Consider the following 17822-nt stretch of genomic DNA (forward strand, 5'->3'; position numbering starts at 1 on the left):
GGGGGGGAAGCAAAAAACCCTCACAGCTTTATACCAGTAATAACAATGGGAACGAATTGGCTTTCAGAAAATAATTTAGTCCCTGGAGTATTGGAGATGGCTTTTGCGTGTCGTCATGTTTAACAGAGCCTAAGGTAGGGGAAGTGTCCTGTTGTTGTGGCTTATATTAAAAAAAGCAAAACCTTTTTCCTCTAAAAGTTCATTGAAGTGCAGTTTTATTTTACTGTTTTCTAGACTGAAACTGCAAGCGAAGCAGCCTTCTCCTGGAAATCCTGGGGATTGTTTTTGCCCTAGCACCGTCAGATCAGTTCTTGTGTGTGCCCTTCTTGTTGTTCTATCTGAGCGTGTGATCGGAAGGGATCTGAGCATTAATCAGGGCGGTGGAGGGGCAAGCGGCAGTTCTTCTTAAGAGATGATTGATTACTCACCAGGAGAGCGAGAGGAAGCTTTTAAAGACACAAATGGGTGCTGGCCATTGGAAAGCCAGCAAAATTAGGTCTCTGTGTCTTAGTCTTTGAAATTTCCCCCTGGATTCATGAGGGTAAGAGAAACAAAATTTCACTACTGTTTTCATAATTCTATCTGGGTTAAGACAGTCCTTAACGCAACAGTTGCCATCAAATTAAATGTCAGACGAATGCCACGGAAGATGAGAATTAAAATTCAGATGCTGCGTCTGCCTGGTTCTCAGGATCAGACAGTTAATTCCTCGCAGATGCTAATCAGCAGCTTCGCTGGCTCTGGACAGGCTCCAGCTCTCCACGAGGCCATGGACGGAGTCTCTGGATGTCGCCATGGGCTGGTGGTGGACAGGTCTGTGGTGGTGTGCCTGCAGTAAAGTGGTAAAGCCCATCCTTCTGTCTCAGCCTGCTGTCTTTCTCAGGCCAGCAGATTTCATACTTATTATAGGCTGCTTCAGGCGTTCTAGGACAAGCCCCTTCTTTTCACGTATTTTTACTTGTGGATTCCCTCTGTGCTTGGACATCTCTTTGTGTGTGTTTGGGAAATCACTGGTTCAAATTAAAACTACTCGGTATGATGTCTTGTCAAGGTTCACGCCCTTCAAAACAGCATCCCTGTTTTAATGTTTGATTTGCTTTAGGTTTCTCTCCAGACACCGTTAATTATCTAGAAAATCTGCAAGCATATCTATAAGTATATAGAGTATACAGAGGTACACATAAACATATCTATACATGCATTGAGGCCAGGTATTAGGAGTAAACAGGATGACCACCTGTTTAGCATTCAAGTTCATCTATCTAAACAACCATTTTCATTTGTACCGTGGTTGTGACATACAAATCAATGCCCACGAAATAGAATTGCTTTGTCTAATAATCCTTTGTGCCAGGATTATCAATAGTTCATTAGTCTTGCTTTGCATCTGTCAATAAAAGGTGCAACTGAGAAAGAGAGAGCTCAAGGAAAGAAGTGAGTATATTCTATATGGGAAGATGTCTTCCACTATGGCCACCCTTTATCTCCTTTCACTTGTAGGCTGCATGGTGTAGTTGCAACATACTCACAGCTTTTTTTTTTTTTTCTCTTGAAGCACCTGAGAGGGTGGTATAAGGTTTCATTTATTCCTGAGGAGCCCCAAAGGGCTCTTGAGTCTCTGAGCTGTATTCACACCATGAAAACACATGTGTGAGAAACTTCCACAACAGGGTCGGTAATTATTTTAGCTGTCCTTTGGGTTTGCCACTCATCCAAAAGGCACTTTGTGCAAAGGTGAGTTGTCCTTTCCTGGCTAGAAATCAATGTGCCTCCGACCAAGATGACAGCATGCTACGTGCTGACTAATGAGTGCCCCTTCCTGGGCTATCTAGGTGCTCCTCACTCATTACCCCGGTTTATGTAGCTTGACATGAGAGATTGGATGCTATCCCAGCAAGGTGGCATGGCTTCAGGCAATGATATTTTACTCGCATAATCTTGCCAAGCTCATCTTAGCAGCATTTCGTGACCTGGTTCCTCTCGGTCTGTGTCACCAAAGTCTACACAATGTGCCAGGGATGATGTAGCTTCTGTGTCAAAGTTGACCAAACAAAACTTCAGCACGCCCTTGGTAGTTTCAGCTTTTTATCAATTAATTAGAACTTCACGTAGTTTGACAAGGAGGTCAACAAATAAATTGTGTCATTAATTAGATACCAAATAATTAGTTGATGGCTCCTGGGATGCCACTTGATTTCTTTCACTGCAGTCATTATATTGTTACAGCAAGTTTTACTAATGATCAGCATGCAATAGTTTAAAAATTCATCAAATAAGTAGGTGTTGAGTGGTGGAGCAAAACATCTGCTTCACAAAGGTGTTTGGAAGTCCTGGTCTTCTGCAGCGGTGGTGTACAGGCCAGGAGCCTTGGCTGGGTGTACTTGGGTGGGTACAAATGGGATTTTTGGTCATGGAGGGACTTCTCATGGTTACTTGGAGGTTGAGCCAGAAGGTGCAGTAGCATGGTTGTGCCCATCATCCTGCAGCCAAGACGCTCTGGAGGCTGGAGGCTGGGCTAGATAGCTGCAGACTGGAGCCTATGGTTAGGTTACATGAGTTGATTTAACACATCTAAGAGAAGCAGAGAGTTGACGTAGCCCCATAAAGCAATTGCAAAGATCTCAGGAGGTATGTAAGGTTTATTCTGAAAAAAAGCAGCTCACTGAGGCAAACCCCTCGGGCCTTCTGGTATGCTAGAAACAAATTTTTGAACACACCCGTACCATGTGTAGGGAGCTGAGTAGACCCAGTGAAAAGTTTTGACTGAAAAACTGTTTTGTCAGCATATTGTTTCAATGAATGTTTCATGAAAGCCTTTTGATTTCTTCAGATTTTCCTGTTAGAAAAATATTGATCGTGGGTTTGGGTAATTCTGGTACAAGAAAATTCTTCTTCCGAATTATTTCCTTTTCCTTTTTGCCACAGGAAAAAGAACAGGAGCTTGAAAAGTTGTAACATCTTCCGAATAAAAAAACCATTTTCCTATACCCTTTGTTTCCCAAGGTACTGCTGACAGTGACAAATGGAAAAAAAATTAAATGGCAAACTGAAAAAAAAAATTTATTTTTAAATTTCTCACATGATGTGTTTGCCTTTTTTGAAAGGTCGGTTTTATTCATATGTAAGTTAGAAAGGTGATCTGGTACCGCCAAGCTACAGCTGAGCAAAAAAGGTTTGTGTATAAAGGACTGAGTGATTTTAAACAGCTGCTTGTGTTACAGTATTTTCTATCAATATTTCATCATAAGAAGTCGGTGCAGAGACTTTAAGTCTCGCTTTGCTGGCGCAGGCAAGCTGTCTCTCTGTTAAAGTGTCATTCTTGGATGGTTTCCTCTGCTGATAAAAGTTAGGAAGGGGAATGAAAAGGGACAAACGCTCATAGCTATCCAGAGAAAACAAGGAGGGAATGAAAGAATTTTAGTTCTTTTTGAGACGACAGCTCTTCCCTCCTGGCTGCAGGAGTCCCTGCAAGCCCGAAGCGTGCGTCCCACCATTCATGCACCTACCGGCTCTGAGATGCCGCGATGCATCGCCATGGGCAAATATTGCCCGCGACCGCCTTCTGCGATTGCCTGCTTTGCATGTGGCGGAGTGAAAAGTAGTTTCATTAGCAAGCGATGCTCTGGGCTTGCGAGGAATGCTTGAGAAATCTGCGTCCGTGTGAATTAATGATCAGAAATTTCTAATCTTTCCTCTGCTCCAGGCCAAATGCAGATGTTATTCAGAAAGATTAGCCAGTAGAGGCAGCTTAAACTGAGCTTTCCTCACCTATCCTAGAATTTTTTTTTTAATAAAAAGTCTTCAGTGCCCTCAGCCCACCGAAATAACAAAAGTTCCCTCCCCGGCTGCTGCGTGGTGCCATGTGGTTGGCTGACAGCAAGTGCAGCAACAGGCAAGACTCGGCAATGGGAAAGCGGGACAGCGAGAAGGTAAGAGGATATTTGGCACGTTTAGCCACTGTCTGCTCCTTGCAAAGCTCTTCCAAAGCCTGACTGCAGCTCTGACTGTCACACTGTGTTTGGAGACCAGATCCAAGAAATGACTCAGGGCCCATCTGTGTTGCCAAATAACTTCACTCCGTTGTCTGCTCGTGGTCTTTGCCGTCTGACTGTCCATGCTAGATGCTGCTTTGAAGCGAGCCAGCTAGTTTTCCTCCAAGAGGAAACTCTCCAGGGCTGCTGTCACAGATGCGATGCGTGTTCTCATCATCACCATGCTGTCTCACAGCTCTGATGAGCTGTGAAACATCTCTGGTATCATCTCAGCTATCTTGGACCGACGTTGCCATTCTGCCGTAGGATTGCCTTACGGGTCCCGGTGGGTGTGGAGTGCGGAGGAGGCCATCGCATTCAAGGGGGAGCTAGTCCCGAGCAGCGCCCTCAAATCCTGTAGGCCAAAGAGGAAAGAAATTGTTCAAGGTTGGACTGATGAGCGTACAACAGGGGTGGTTTGCTCTGCCCGTCCAGCATTGCTGTGCCCATTGCGGGGAGTTGCTTTAGTTTTGAGTAACGCATAGGTTTAGTAGCAATTTAAAATTTGCAGCATACCGTGAAGGTAACTTTGTGTGGGAATCCACAGCTCTATTACTTTTTCTAGTTTTGGCAACAAATAGAGACTTTCTTAACAGCCTTTCTACCCTTTTGCCTCATGATTTATTTTTGAATGCGTTATAAATAGCCAATGCTCCAGATCGGGTCAGTTCCCTAGGGAAATAAGTGCATGCCACTTAGATATTTGAGGTTAAATTCTTCCCTGCCTTATACTCACCAAGTACAGTGCTAGGGAGGTGTAAGGCAGGAAAGAACTTGATACTGTGTACAGAAGGAATTACAGTAATTGCATTTTTAGAAACTTTGTTATAAGGTCAATTTATTTTGTCAAATGACGAGTAATTCATTTTACAGAAGGTGTTAAAGGGAGTAAACTCTAAACTCTCTTTGATAAGGAGTCCCATGCAGAGGACAAGGGGGAATGGGCACAAATTGCTCTTGGGGAGATTTCGATTGGACACCAGAGGGAAATTTTTCCCCATGAGAACAGTCACCCACTGGAATAATCTCCCCAGGGGAGGGGTTGACTCCACCACATTGGACACTTTTAAGACTCAGCTGGACAGGGTGCTGGGCCACCTTATCTAGACTGTGCTCTTGCCTGGAAAGGTTGGACCAGATGATCCTTGAGGTCCCTTCCAACCAGGGATTCTATGATTCTCTGCTCTAATTTGGGTCTTGACATTAAAACTACAAGCCTTGAGCATACGGGGCTTTCAAAGGTATGCTCGGTGGCTCAGCTTGGCTGGCTCAAATGCTCCACTTGGCTGCGTGATGTGCCATGGTGAAAGAGATGGCAGGGCAGGGGGGAGAGGTCTGAGCTCCCTTTAAAGCAGCCAGCGAAGGACAAGCACAGCACAAGCCCATTTCTCTCGTCAGAGGCTGGCCAGCGCGCCTTGCTGGCTTGGTGCCTTTCTTTTTGTGCCTCTGGTCCTCCAAAGGTAACGAAGATGGATTCTCCGTGCGGGGTGAAAAACAAAGTATGAGGGATGCATGTAATTATGTGGCAATTCTGTTGTTTTTCCCAGAAATGCTAACTGACAGCCAGTCATCCAGCACCAGCCACTGTGTGTTTCTTCTTCTCTGCCATCTGCTGTGGTTGCCCTCTTCCCTGCCTACTTGTGCTAGCAGAATTGTCCTTTTCTCCATCCTGCTAAGCCTCCTGGCAATGGATCCCCCTTCTGCTGGACCAGTGTCACAAGGCTGCTGGGAAGACGTGACCTGGAGGGGATGGGTATAAATGCTGACCCACTGATGCTTCAGTTTAGCTCCTCACTCCGAAATCTCTCTTGATTCTAATAGAGAAACCAAAACAAAGTGAGGTTTGGAGAAGCTGTCATCTGTCTTACACGCTGGTGAGACAAAATCCTTCTCCTTGCTGGCTGTGGGAATTGTACTCCAAAATTCCCAGCAGTAGGCTCTTTCATACTGCTGATGTATGTATGCGATGTAATGTACTCCTCTCCCATAATGAAAAATGTTTAGATACAACTGAAAAACCCTTCAACCTATTTTGACCATATGGAAGGTCGAAAGAAAAGCCTAACTGATTTAACACTGCCCTTTTTTTTTTTTTTTTTTTTTTATTTTGGTAGGATGCTATTCATACTTTGGTTTGACAATCCAGCACAGAAGAAAACAGCATGACTCGAGCCAAAGAGAAGAGCAGAGAGAGTGAATAACGGCAGCACAAATCAGCGGTAAAGCAGCAGTCTGCTGCAGCACCTGTACAGAAAGCCCGAGGCCAGCAAGGGAAGCGGCAGAAAGATTGCAGTGGGAAATGGCATGGGGAGCACCATATGCACCGAACGGCTGAGAACAGCATTTTAAGCTGTCCTAAAGATGGGGGAAACATCTCTGTCCTTGAGTAAGGGCAAAGAGAGAGGCGTTTCTGAAGACGGACAGTTCAAGGCCGTAATTTTAATGTTAGGCAAGGGCAGGTTTGCTTTCGTTTCAAATACGGTGCGTTGATGCTAATGAGGCGCTGTAGATGTTCACAGGGATGCAGTGTGCAGATAGGAATCTAGCACGGCTGTTAGGTGTTTCTTTAGATGAGAAATGAGTATTGATATGGTTGCGTGAAGTTTGCAATAAAAAGCAACCCATTAGTCAATCCAGCAAATTAACCACTTTGAATGCAAATTAGGGAGAGCTTCTGTTTTGCTTTGTTCGCTGAGTTCTTGTTTTAGATAGGGTTTGATGCAGAAATTGTTTAAAGCGGGGAATGTAGTTGAATAACATCCTCAAAATAGCCTCTGCTATTACTATTAGGATGTTTACAATCTATGTAATGCTACATTTTTCTACTAAATGTATTTTCTTCCTAATTTTGAATTTCCCTAATCTGCTGAGTCTGTTCCACTTGGGATAGAATAGAAGAAAATGTGCTGTGTGAAATGAAAACAGGTTGTTAAAGCCATCCCTCGGGATGCGGGGTTAAGATTCCTTCACCAAATTAGGCAGACAGTACGTTACAGTCTTTTCTGTGGGTTTCTTCACCAGTTTTTGTTTTAAATTAGTACTACCGGAAGGTGAAGGACGGGCCACTTACCTGACTTGCTTTGGTACCTAAGTCGGGGAGAGAATTTGTTGTCCCAGCAGTGTTGGGCAGATAACTGGTCAGAGATAGCAGCTTCCCAGGATTTTGCTCTGGATGAATTTACTTCCTCCTTCATGTCTCTTCCTTTAATGAGAACATACAAGGAGGTCTTCTGAATGACCTAAGCATTTGGCTTCTGGTTTTGCTTGGTCAATATGTTATGGTGTGAGCTTAGAGTTGAAAGTCAGCCCGGGTTTGCTGTTGACATCAGTGGGGGTGGGAAGCAGCCAGGCGCCCCTGATGTTAGGAGCATCGGCATCCCGGAGCCAGGCGGGATGCGAGGGTTTGGCTGGAAGAGCTCTACCAGAGTCCCGTGGCTTTACAGTCCATTTACTGGTGACTGCAAGATGTTGTGTGTACATCTCCTTCCATTCTTACCAAACTGCGAACACGCACAGATCGATCAACAGAGTTTCAAGTCTTCCTCGTTCTTTTATGGACATTTGGCTCCATTATTCCTGCCATGTGTTTTGCACAGAACAAGCCAACCCCAAGAAAGTAGCTTATTGTGGATGATCAGAAACACCTTTTTTCCCCTGGTTGTTCAAAAGGCAGTACCCTGAAGCCGAATGTCATCTGTACACAGAGTTGCCATCTTCCATATAGAACCAAGGTGTCATGCAGCTCATTATTTCAGAATGTTTAGGAAAGCAATCGGCGTCAACAACCAAGGCTCGAAGCTGCCATTGGTTTTATTAAAAGCATTAAAAACATTTGATCTTTTGAAGAAAAAACCAAAACAGCTCCTATATTTTTTTAAAATATATTGCACTTGGTCTTATCTAAAAGCATCAAAAAGTGAAAAATCTATCGTGACATTATACATTCGAGTGGCCACTAATAGCCAATCACTCCACCAATTTTTCTAAGTTTATCTTTAATCAACTACTCCCAAACTAATTAAGGACTGAATGCCTTTGGACTGATTTTCATTTTGTCTTGAGTTATTGTGACATCTTACAACAAATTCTTTTTCAGTCTAATTAAATTCCTGCAGCATAAATGTCATCATTAATATCATCACCTTTGGTAGCCTAACTTTGCCTTGGTCTCCTGATAACTGTGCGTTGGAGACTAACTCACTTTCTCCCTGGTTAATATTTGAGAAGTTTGGCTTGAAGTAAGAACATCTCGAGGCTTAGTGTAGTCAGAGAATCCATGAATATAAATACATGAATTCAAATTGATGAGTCGTTATTAAAAAATGCAATAGTTACGCTATTATATTAGTTTTCAGACGAATATTTCAAAACTCATTTAAAACTTTTCTTTTTATCTTCAAAAATCATTCCTGGATGCTAAGTATTTTAATAATTTGAGGATTAGAAGTAATTCCCACTTATATGGCAAAAATTTCTCATCAAATCATTAATGCAGGTGGAAGGGAGACTCACTAAAAGACTGCCAAAAATGAGCATTCACTTCTTCAACCCAAGAGAAGCTTTCCCGTGGACTCTCCGCAGAGGACAGGAATGGTGGGCGCTCAGCGTAGGATTAGTAGGCGAGCCCTTTTTTCCTTAGCAGGAAAATACAAAAAAGAACTACCATGAAACAAAAGAACTGATATGAAAATTTCATAACCTGTCCGTTAATTTGGCTAACATTATCTTGGTAACTTGTTAATCGTGAATTTAATAATGATTTTTTTTTTTACCTCTAAATCCATCAATCAGTAATACAGAGGTTTTCTAGAAGGGCCCAGGTAATAGCGAATTACCTTTTGTGGGAGGAGTGTTAGGAGTAAATCAACAAATTGATTCCTAGTCTAAAAATTGATTAATTTCTTAAGGTGAAGGTTTGATCTTTGATCTCTCAAAGTTTTGATGAGCATTAGTGGGATTAGAATTGCAGGTCCAGACATCCAGAACAATCTATTAAGTTAATAGGCAGTGAGAGTTTGAGATTGATTGCTATAATCAAACCATGAAAACTGAAATTTGTTTTGTAGGTATCGATAACTGGGCCAGACTCTGGCATGACTGCAGAGATGTATGTTGCTACAAAAATCATCCGCTTAAATTCTGATGAACTAAGAAGGAGAATAAAATGCTATTCAGAAAGGGTGAGACTCTTATGATTCAATCCTAATGAAATAGTCCTAAATTCTCCTTCACAAGCCCATATGAGTTTAGGCAGGCCTAAGTAAGTCCAGGGAGGCTATTAACTTTGTACAGGCTCTGCAGCACAGCCTACATCAGCCCCTTGAGAAGCCGTGGTGCACAGTAGCATCGTGGTCTGGATTGGGGTGATATAATTAATGAAGTCTCTGGAATCTTCAAGTTGAAGCAGAGCAAAGTAGAAAGCTTGCTACTTCCATGAAATCCTCCTTCCCACCCTGCATCTGCTATAGCAAACCTCTGCCGACCCGAGGGATGCTCGGGGGGTTCGGCTGGTGTTGCCCCAACCCTGCAGGCTGTGCCTGCTGAAGCAGCCCTGTAACAGATGGCCAAAAGCTCTCCAAAGACTGATTAAATTGCCAAGGCAATGTATTGAAGAAAGTGCACTTTGATAATTAAATCGCACCGGTGCAATTGCTACGTTCTCCTTTTTTTTTTTTTTTTTTGCTTGTGCTCTTGCTTATATTTTGACTATCCTTGAAGAAGTCCACACTTCCAGAGCTTCCTCGGTGCTCCCTGAATTGTGTAGGTAAGCCCTTGGCGCCGTTCCTTTCTCTGTCATCGTGAGAGTTGAAGGGCGAGGGTCTCTGCACTGGGAAGCCTGGTCCCGAGCTGCCAAGGGAGGCAGACGGTCCCAGCACACCCGCTCAGCCCAGAAATCCTCTGGTCTGATTTTAAACGTGGTGCAGTGGCTTATCTGCTAAATAAAATCTAAATGAGAAACGTTGATACTTAATGAAATATAAGTTTGGGGATTTCGCATAAGAAAGCTGCTGTCAGTGCTTTAATTTATTAGGGGAGAGTTATGTGCAGATGGTATATACAGAGTTATTTCCTGACTGTACTCCAAAGTAAGTTGATTTGTGGTTTAATGACTTTTATCAAAATGAAATAAGCATTTGATCTTTGGATTTGATCTGGCTATATCTGCAGCTGCTACACCACTACAGCAATTACTTCCAAACCGGGCTTTTTGCCCAGGCAAATGGAGTTCGTCCTTGTTTCATGTCTCATTGACTGTCCTGATAATACACACGGTGGTATTGTCGGTTTTTTTCTTCCTCTAAATTTGATAGGTGTGAAAGTAAGAGAGTAATTCCCTTTCTTTTAATTTTAGTATCAGTGTTGTTTTATTATAATACATTCGCTGCCACTGGTCAATTTTATCTGGAAGCTGCTCCTAACTAAAATTTAGTATAAGAATGTGGAATTTTCTCTACATAATCCCGCTATGCCCTTTTTATAGAGAAACAAGAAATTAATTTATGGATTCTAAATCTGGGAACCCTTGTGGTAATCTTCACATCTGTCTGTGTGGTTTAGGGATGAAGTGGTAGCGATACGTTGTACACCCACGCTGGACTAAATCCACTCCTAACGTATTTCCACAGAAGGCAATAGAGGTCTACCAGGAATAAATTTACCCCCCTGGATCCATCTCTGAAAGAGGGTTCTTTCTCACTGCTGGCTAATTAATTATGTACGGAACTAAACTGTAATGTGTTAAGATTAGTGATTCTTTTTCCAGGACAATATTTACCGTTCAGGACAAGATTTCCCGGAGTTCAACCCCAAAAGGTCCTAGTGAGAGATCATCGTTACCATTAGCAGTTCTCAGGGCTGGGTGCTGAGGGCTGTGACTTCCACGAGGAGCCCCAGCTCACGCCAGCCGCGGTTTTGAGCAGAGCGTAGGCGACAGCAGCTAATTTGGTGGCTTGTGGCCAGCTGCCCTGGGTGAGGGCTAAGAGGACGAGGCTGCCGGTTCGTAGGCAGTGCTGTCGCTGAAGACGGCGATGCTGGATGAGGCTGCTCGGGAAACGACCCAGGTTTGCAGCTGGCAGGGCTGAAGGCTGCAGGTTCAGGACGGCGAGGAGGAGATGCAGTCGCAAAGAATTAGAAAGCAAATTAAAGAATTTTGTTCTCCCCTTGTTTGCAGTCGCGCTGGGAGAAAGCGCGCGGTGCTTCGTGTGGTTGGAAGCTAGATTCTCAATTGTCCCTTTTTTTGGTGGGATATTTCTTGGAGATACACAATAAAAGTGGCAATAACTGGGAAGTGGCTGGCGAATGAGTTGCCTGGGGATTTGCAGTCCTACCAGAAGCTACGCGAGAAGGCGGTTTGTCCTGAGAGCTCTGGGAGGTTTTCCTGTGCCAGGGTTGCTGCTGTGTCTTCAGCAAATCAAAGTACTTGCAGAGTACTCGCTTCTTAATCCAGGAGAATGAAAAGCACCAGCGATAGCCACGTTGTTCGGCCATCTGCTCTCCCAGGTGCTCCCACGCCTGATCAGAGACGGAGTGATGTGACCTAGAATCCTCCTGCAATATCTGGGATCATTCCCAGCACCGGCCCGAGCCTCAATCTTCTGCATGACATCAGACAAAGTAAACATCAAGATTTAATGCGAGAGCATATGTCCATTGCATAATTCATTAGAGTTCTTCTGGGGAGCTATTTTTAGGTATTTTTCAACCGGAATTAGAGGGTGAGGATTATTCAGGAAAAAAAGATGAGAAAATTGGGGGGGAGTTCAGAAACGCGTCTCAGTACTTCTCGTGGGACTGAAGGCAAATTTGGCCATTCAGCTCTTTGTGTTTGGTTTTAAATAATTATTTCCATCTTGGACAGTTCCACAGTCCCTCGCGGCAGCTCTGCTGTCAGGTGGTGTAAATCCGATAGCGGCACGGGAAACCTGCTCCTTTTTTACTTACCACCGCCCTGAAAAACCCTGCCAGGTCGGACAACGTAACTCTTCCCTCCCACCGCTTTCAGAGCTGTGTCGCTCCGTCGCCTTGAGCGCGGCTGACTCCCGATTTCCACACGGGAGCCACGCTCGCAGCTGCCTGCCTTCTGTCTCGCCACGTATCCCCTAAGTTGTCAGTGGGACGTGGCAGGCAGTGGAGGTGGTTAGCCTGCCCCGGCTTGCAAAATGCCTCCCAACTGCAGATCATCGCAGCGCTTACGGCCCCTTCTCTCGTGTCGGTGAGAAAATGTGGAATGCGTTCCGCTCGCGTGGGACGCCTGGGATGCTCGCGTGTACCTGAGCGAAGGCAGTGCGGGCGCCCTTTTCCTCGCCGCGCTTCTCCTGATGCACACACACAGAGTATGAGTGGTTTTGCTGTAAGAAAGTTAAGAAAAAACCCAACAAAAACCCCAACCCCCCCCCAAACCATATTGTACAGTATGAGTCACTGGAAAGAGATGGAAGGAGGAGCTATTTTGAGGGCTTTTACATCTTCCTCATCGCTAGGAGACCGCTTCCCGTGCGCGCTCTTCAGGCTCTCAGCAGCTGCCTCATCGCAGCATTGAGGGCAATTTAGGGAGCAGTTTTGTACGGGAGAAGGAGAAGCAAACTTGGATGGGAGCTTGTTTTCATTTGTCAAGCTTTCTGAGAGAAATGCGAGAGTATTACAGGATACAAGTGCAAGTGTCAAGGAGACATCACCCCTGGTGGCGGGCGATGGGACAGGGGGGAATGTTTGGATTTGCACCAGGGCAAGTTTAGGCTAGACATTAGGAGAAACTTCTTCACCGAAAGGGCTGTCAGGCTCTGGAATGGGCTGCCCAGGGAGGTGGTCGAGTCCCCATCCCTGGAGGTATTTAAAAGAAGGGTAGATGAGGTGCTTAGGGACAGTGTTTGGTGGTGGGATGGCAGGGTTAGGTTAAAGGTTGGACTCAATGATCTTAAAGGTCTTTTCCAACCAAAGTGATTCTATGAGAGCATCACACCTGAAACGTCAGGGCTCTCAGGCTGACCTCAGTGCGGTACTTGGGCTTCAGGACGGCCACAGCTTGCTCTCCGCAAAGAGCGGTGCCATGATGGGATTATGCCACATTTGCATTGAGTTTGTAGTGCTAGGGAAAGGCGCTAGTGCAAAAACGTAGTGTTGCCGATCACAGAGGCAAGCATTGGCTTGGCCCTGGTGGTTGGTCCGTGAGCTGTGTGGAGAATTTACGCCGTCGGCTACCAGGGCTTTGAGTCGCACCGAGGGCAGATGCTCAGGGCAGCCTTCGGAAAAAAGCCTGAACAGCAGCCAGGCCCACCGCCTGTGACTCCGATTTATAAAATTCCCAATTGTGAGTAAAAATTACTCTCTGGGAACCGCAGTTTTAATAAGGCACCTGAAGTAAACTGGGATTGTAAAGGGGCGAATCTCCTAGGGTTGTAGTCATGGGTGAGTAAAAGCCTAGGAAAAAAAAAACCAACCAAATCTAAGATCACGAGAACGTGTGAGTTTATCATCTAGAATGGAGTTACTGAGACAACTGTGTAACTCTTACCGTATTTTTCACACTAATGCCAGATGGCCAGGACTGGGATCCCCCACATTCTCCTTCTAGTCTGAGAAGACAAGAAAATAAACAAGGAAAATGTCTGTGATGGTATTAATTGGCTGCCTGATAAGGTGAGTCATTGCTTTTGATTGCCGAAATAATTAGGACTGCTTTCTAATTTGATTACCACGTTAACTCTTCCAGCTCCATTCAGTCCTGCCCCACAGATCTCAATCATCCCTTTGGTTCTTGCTCCTCCCTCGTGCTCCCTGCTTGTGACTACTGCCAAGTTTGGGGACAGTAGCCAAACGTCAGGTGCCTTCAGCCCCGCGCTGTAGCAATGGACCAGCAGGCTCCAGCAGATGTAAACAGGATGTCAGAAAAGCTTTATTCAACAAAAATTAATACTTAGAGGAGCCGTCTCTGGCAGGTCCCGAAGGCAGGCCAGATGGTCACCGCTGGCACGGGCTGCCAGCTCATGGCTGGCCAGCAGCCTCACCCCAGGGACTCCCACTTGGTGTCTTCGCACCAGTCTGGTGGCGCGCTCTGTAATTCTGGAGGTGGCCCTTTTTAATTGGAATTGTGAGAGGCTGGGAGCTGTTTGCAGGGGCTGGCCCCCATGAGTAGCTGGGGAGCACGTGGCCTCCTCCTCCGCCACGTCTGGGAGCGAGTAGTTCCTTGTCAGGCATTCGTCTCTTGCCATGACAACAAAGCTGTCGTGCGATGAAGCTCTGATAAGAGGTTACTGGCAAACCACACGCGTTTGCCCGCATGCTTTTGATCAGGGACCGGTCCCTGTCACTGCCTTCTGGCTGGCCGGACGTTGAAAGCGCCTTTGATCCATCTGTGCCAAAGAAAGGGGGTTGTTTGAAGTCTTTGATCCTTTCTGTGGGCAAACTGTGCCCAGAAAACTTGATGGGCTCGGGATGTTTCTGAGGATTTCTTCCATTTTAAAAGTCATGAAAAGCAAGATTCGTCAGCTCTTCCCGTTGTCTGAGTAGACCCAGGCAAGGGTGTTCTACGCCCGTTGCTATGTTGGGGTTGAAACCCATCCCCCTGGTGCTCCCATCACCTACAGGACCAACCTGTGAGTTATCAAGACTCAGCTGCCCTCCGGGCAAGACTGCAAGGAATCCCAGGAAAAGGAACACGGGGCTGAAATTTTCAGGTGTGGTCTGGAGAAAGAGGGAAATTTCAGCAGAACGAGAGGGACGTGTTAAAAAATATTTGCTGCAGGTTTGTTGACTCTCCTTGGCTGAGATGGGAGCCCATGTGGGTGTGGGGTGCCCTGCGCTCGGGTTTTATTTCGGAGGTGCTTGGCACACTGTACAATCCCATGCTCCCCGAAATCCCTGGGTTTGTGCCGTATGCACCTTCTGTGCACGTACATTTATTTTTAAGCTGTAATATGCTGCGGTTCCTACCTAGCTAGTGTACCAGAGCAATTTTGTTCCTTGGCAAATAAAGGAAATAGCTGGGTAAGTATAAATGTGTTTCTTAACAGCCTTGTTTGTGACAAAATTGCGAACTAAATCTTCACACGACGTAGGGCTGCAAGTATTCAAGTCACATTTGGACAGCAAAGCCCACTGCATGCAGCTTTAATTACAATATTTCTCTCAAACGCAGTCTTTCTCTCATGTTTTTCTGAACATTTTTTAAAGAACTGATGAAAGGGCTGAAAACTTCTCAAACTTCCCTTTTCTTAGGGTCTCTTCAGCTCAGTCTTTCATCACACAGTCAATAAACCGTTGAAAAGGCCTCTTCTGAACTGCAGCAGGAGGGAGGAGGAAGAGGGGAAATTAATGATATCACCAAATTGAAACTCTTTCAAGTTCCCTTTAATTGCAGAGGGCACAGGGAGCTCATTCAGTTTTTAATTCTCTGATCTCTCGCCCTCCCCAAAGGGACCAGTCTTCCTCTCCTCCCACATTGCACGCGATTTTCCCGCAGCGTTCAGCCCGGCAGAGCGAACAAGGCGGACGCCCGGCTCCCTCCTCAGGGGTCCTCGGCTGTGCGGAGCCCTTCCCGATGGGATTTTGGCAGCGGAGCAGCTGCCCGTGGTCCAGGGAAGGGCAGGGCCAGGTCAGTCGAGCAGCTCTCCTGCAAGCCCCGAGGTCTTTCTCCGGGTAAGGAAAGGAGAAGGGGGTCTTTACAGAGGGCAGAAGAAGTAAACCTCGGCCACAAACTACGAGCAGCGCCCACCTCCAAGTACCCTCTGCCTTTCTACGCCATGGCCCTGACACCATCCCCTCCACTGTTCTCGCTCTCCAGCTGCACTCCTGCTCATAGCTGGGGCTGTGGCAATGGGTCCCCCAGGACCCTCACCTTCCCACGCTGCACCCTAATTTTAGGTAGGGCTCTGTGTGCTCTTCACCCTCCTGTGGTCCCACACCAGGGCTGGTCCAGCTTCATCATCTGACCTTCGCCTTTGACCTCTTCTTCGCTATAACATAGGAATGAAGTCAGATGTCCTCTAAACACAGCTTTTAGCACCTGACTTGAAGTGATGGGACCCTCTACGCAGCCCTGGGGTGCCTGAGCTGTGACCAGACCCTGCTCAGCTGCTGGGGTGCCCTGGCCCCACGCTGGTGGTCGTGCAGCACCCACCCCGCAGGGGTGCTTCCTACTCGCCCTGGCCCCACGCTGGTGGTCGTGCTGCCGTTGGTGTGCAGCACCCACCCCGCAGGGGTGCTTCCTACTCCTTTAGGCACCTGGTAAGCTGTTCTCCCTATTTTTTTACTTTTCAGGTGAAAAGATAAAGGTTTTAGAGCAGAATGGAGAGGATGTGGGAGGGTACATCGCATTTAGGTTTATTGTATTTAAGCTAGATAATGAAGACCAACGTGCATGCAGAAGCATTTTGGCATTATTTTAGGAGTCTTTTCTAAATAATTGGCTTACTTAGGAAGAAATGATGACATTTTTTGAAACGGCGTATTTGTTAGAAATGTCCTTATGCGATATCTTTCCATCTTGTCAGTCCCAGTTAAACCCAGCCTGTGGCTGGCAGGTAGTGCCAGCCTGGTGCCTCGCCTGCCCATCTGTGAGATGGTAAGTGAGAGTTATGTATCCAAGTAGTCCAAAGTTAAAAGAGAAAACAATAAAAACCCCGAGGCTGTCTGAATATTGCCCCTGCCCACCGAGGAGCTGCTCAACCAAACGCACCAAGCGTGCCCTGGCCACCCTTGACTCGTGGGAATTATCAGTGCAACAGGCTGAAAACTGCTCAGAGCGCCATTCCCACCGTTGAAAAAAGCAGGATTATAATTGCAACACGTCCACGGGCAGAACCATGAAGTATAAAGCTTTAAATTCAAGTCACACTGATAAGTATAACAAATAAAGAGACCAAATTCCCTTAAAAAATGGGATTACAGAGGCTGTGGGGAAGAAATATTTTGACGGAAGTTAAAGAGAAGTTAATCTGCTTTTATGTAATTTGTTTCCCTATTCTTCCTGAACCGGCTGGCTTTGGAGACAGCTGCTTTCAAGGTTTGCAGCCGTGCATATGGTTAGGAGGGCTGGAATTGGCAGCCGATCGCCTGACAGAATAATGGCTAACTGGAAAAATAGCTGGGTATATAATTTACAGATGATACGACCGCATCAAAATCAGTGAAACCCAAACTATTCATTTTTACAGTCTCCAGATTGCTGTCTGTTGTGATCTGTTCCTCCTGATTGCTCCCCCGTCGGGCTGCTGATCACCTCTCCTCCCACCGGCACCCGTGGCGGGGAGGACGATGATGAACTGCGACACTGTGGGGCAGGATGCGATGGAGATCTCTGTTTCGGAGGTTTGTGTGGTTTAGATATGGATTGTAGTCAAAGCATCGGCACCACCAGGTCTGTGTCTGTGCAAAAAGTGGGTCTGCTCATCAGCGGCGTGGTGGGCACCCCGAGGTCTGTAACCCATAGCTCGCTCCTCTCCCAACCACCTCCCGGGCTTCCAGCCCTGTGGGATCTGCTGGGGCTTAGACAGCCCACCAGGTCTCGGAGCTCCAGCTCTCAAAGCTGTCCTTGCTCCAAAAAAGCCAAACAGCCCTCGGCTGGTGCAATTCCAAATTTTGAAATTGTCTGGATTTGAACCCTAAGGTGGAGCAATCACAAAACCAGCAATAAAACTGGTGAAGGCCCAGAGTCTGGTTGCACCAACAGTACTGATGGGCAGAGGCGGTGCTGAGGGCCAGGGTTTGGGGTGGGATGGCAGGGTTAGGGGAATGGTTGGGCTGGGGGAGCTGAAAGGGCTTTTCCAACCCAAATGATTCTGTGATTCTATGATT

This window comes from Egretta garzetta, unplaced genomic scaffold (genome assembly GCF_000687185.1).
Source record: "Egretta garzetta isolate BGI_Z169 unplaced genomic scaffold, ASM68718v1 scaffold228, whole genome shotgun sequence".
Classification (NCBI taxonomy): Eukaryota; Metazoa; Chordata; class Aves; order Pelecaniformes; family Ardeidae; genus Egretta; species Egretta garzetta.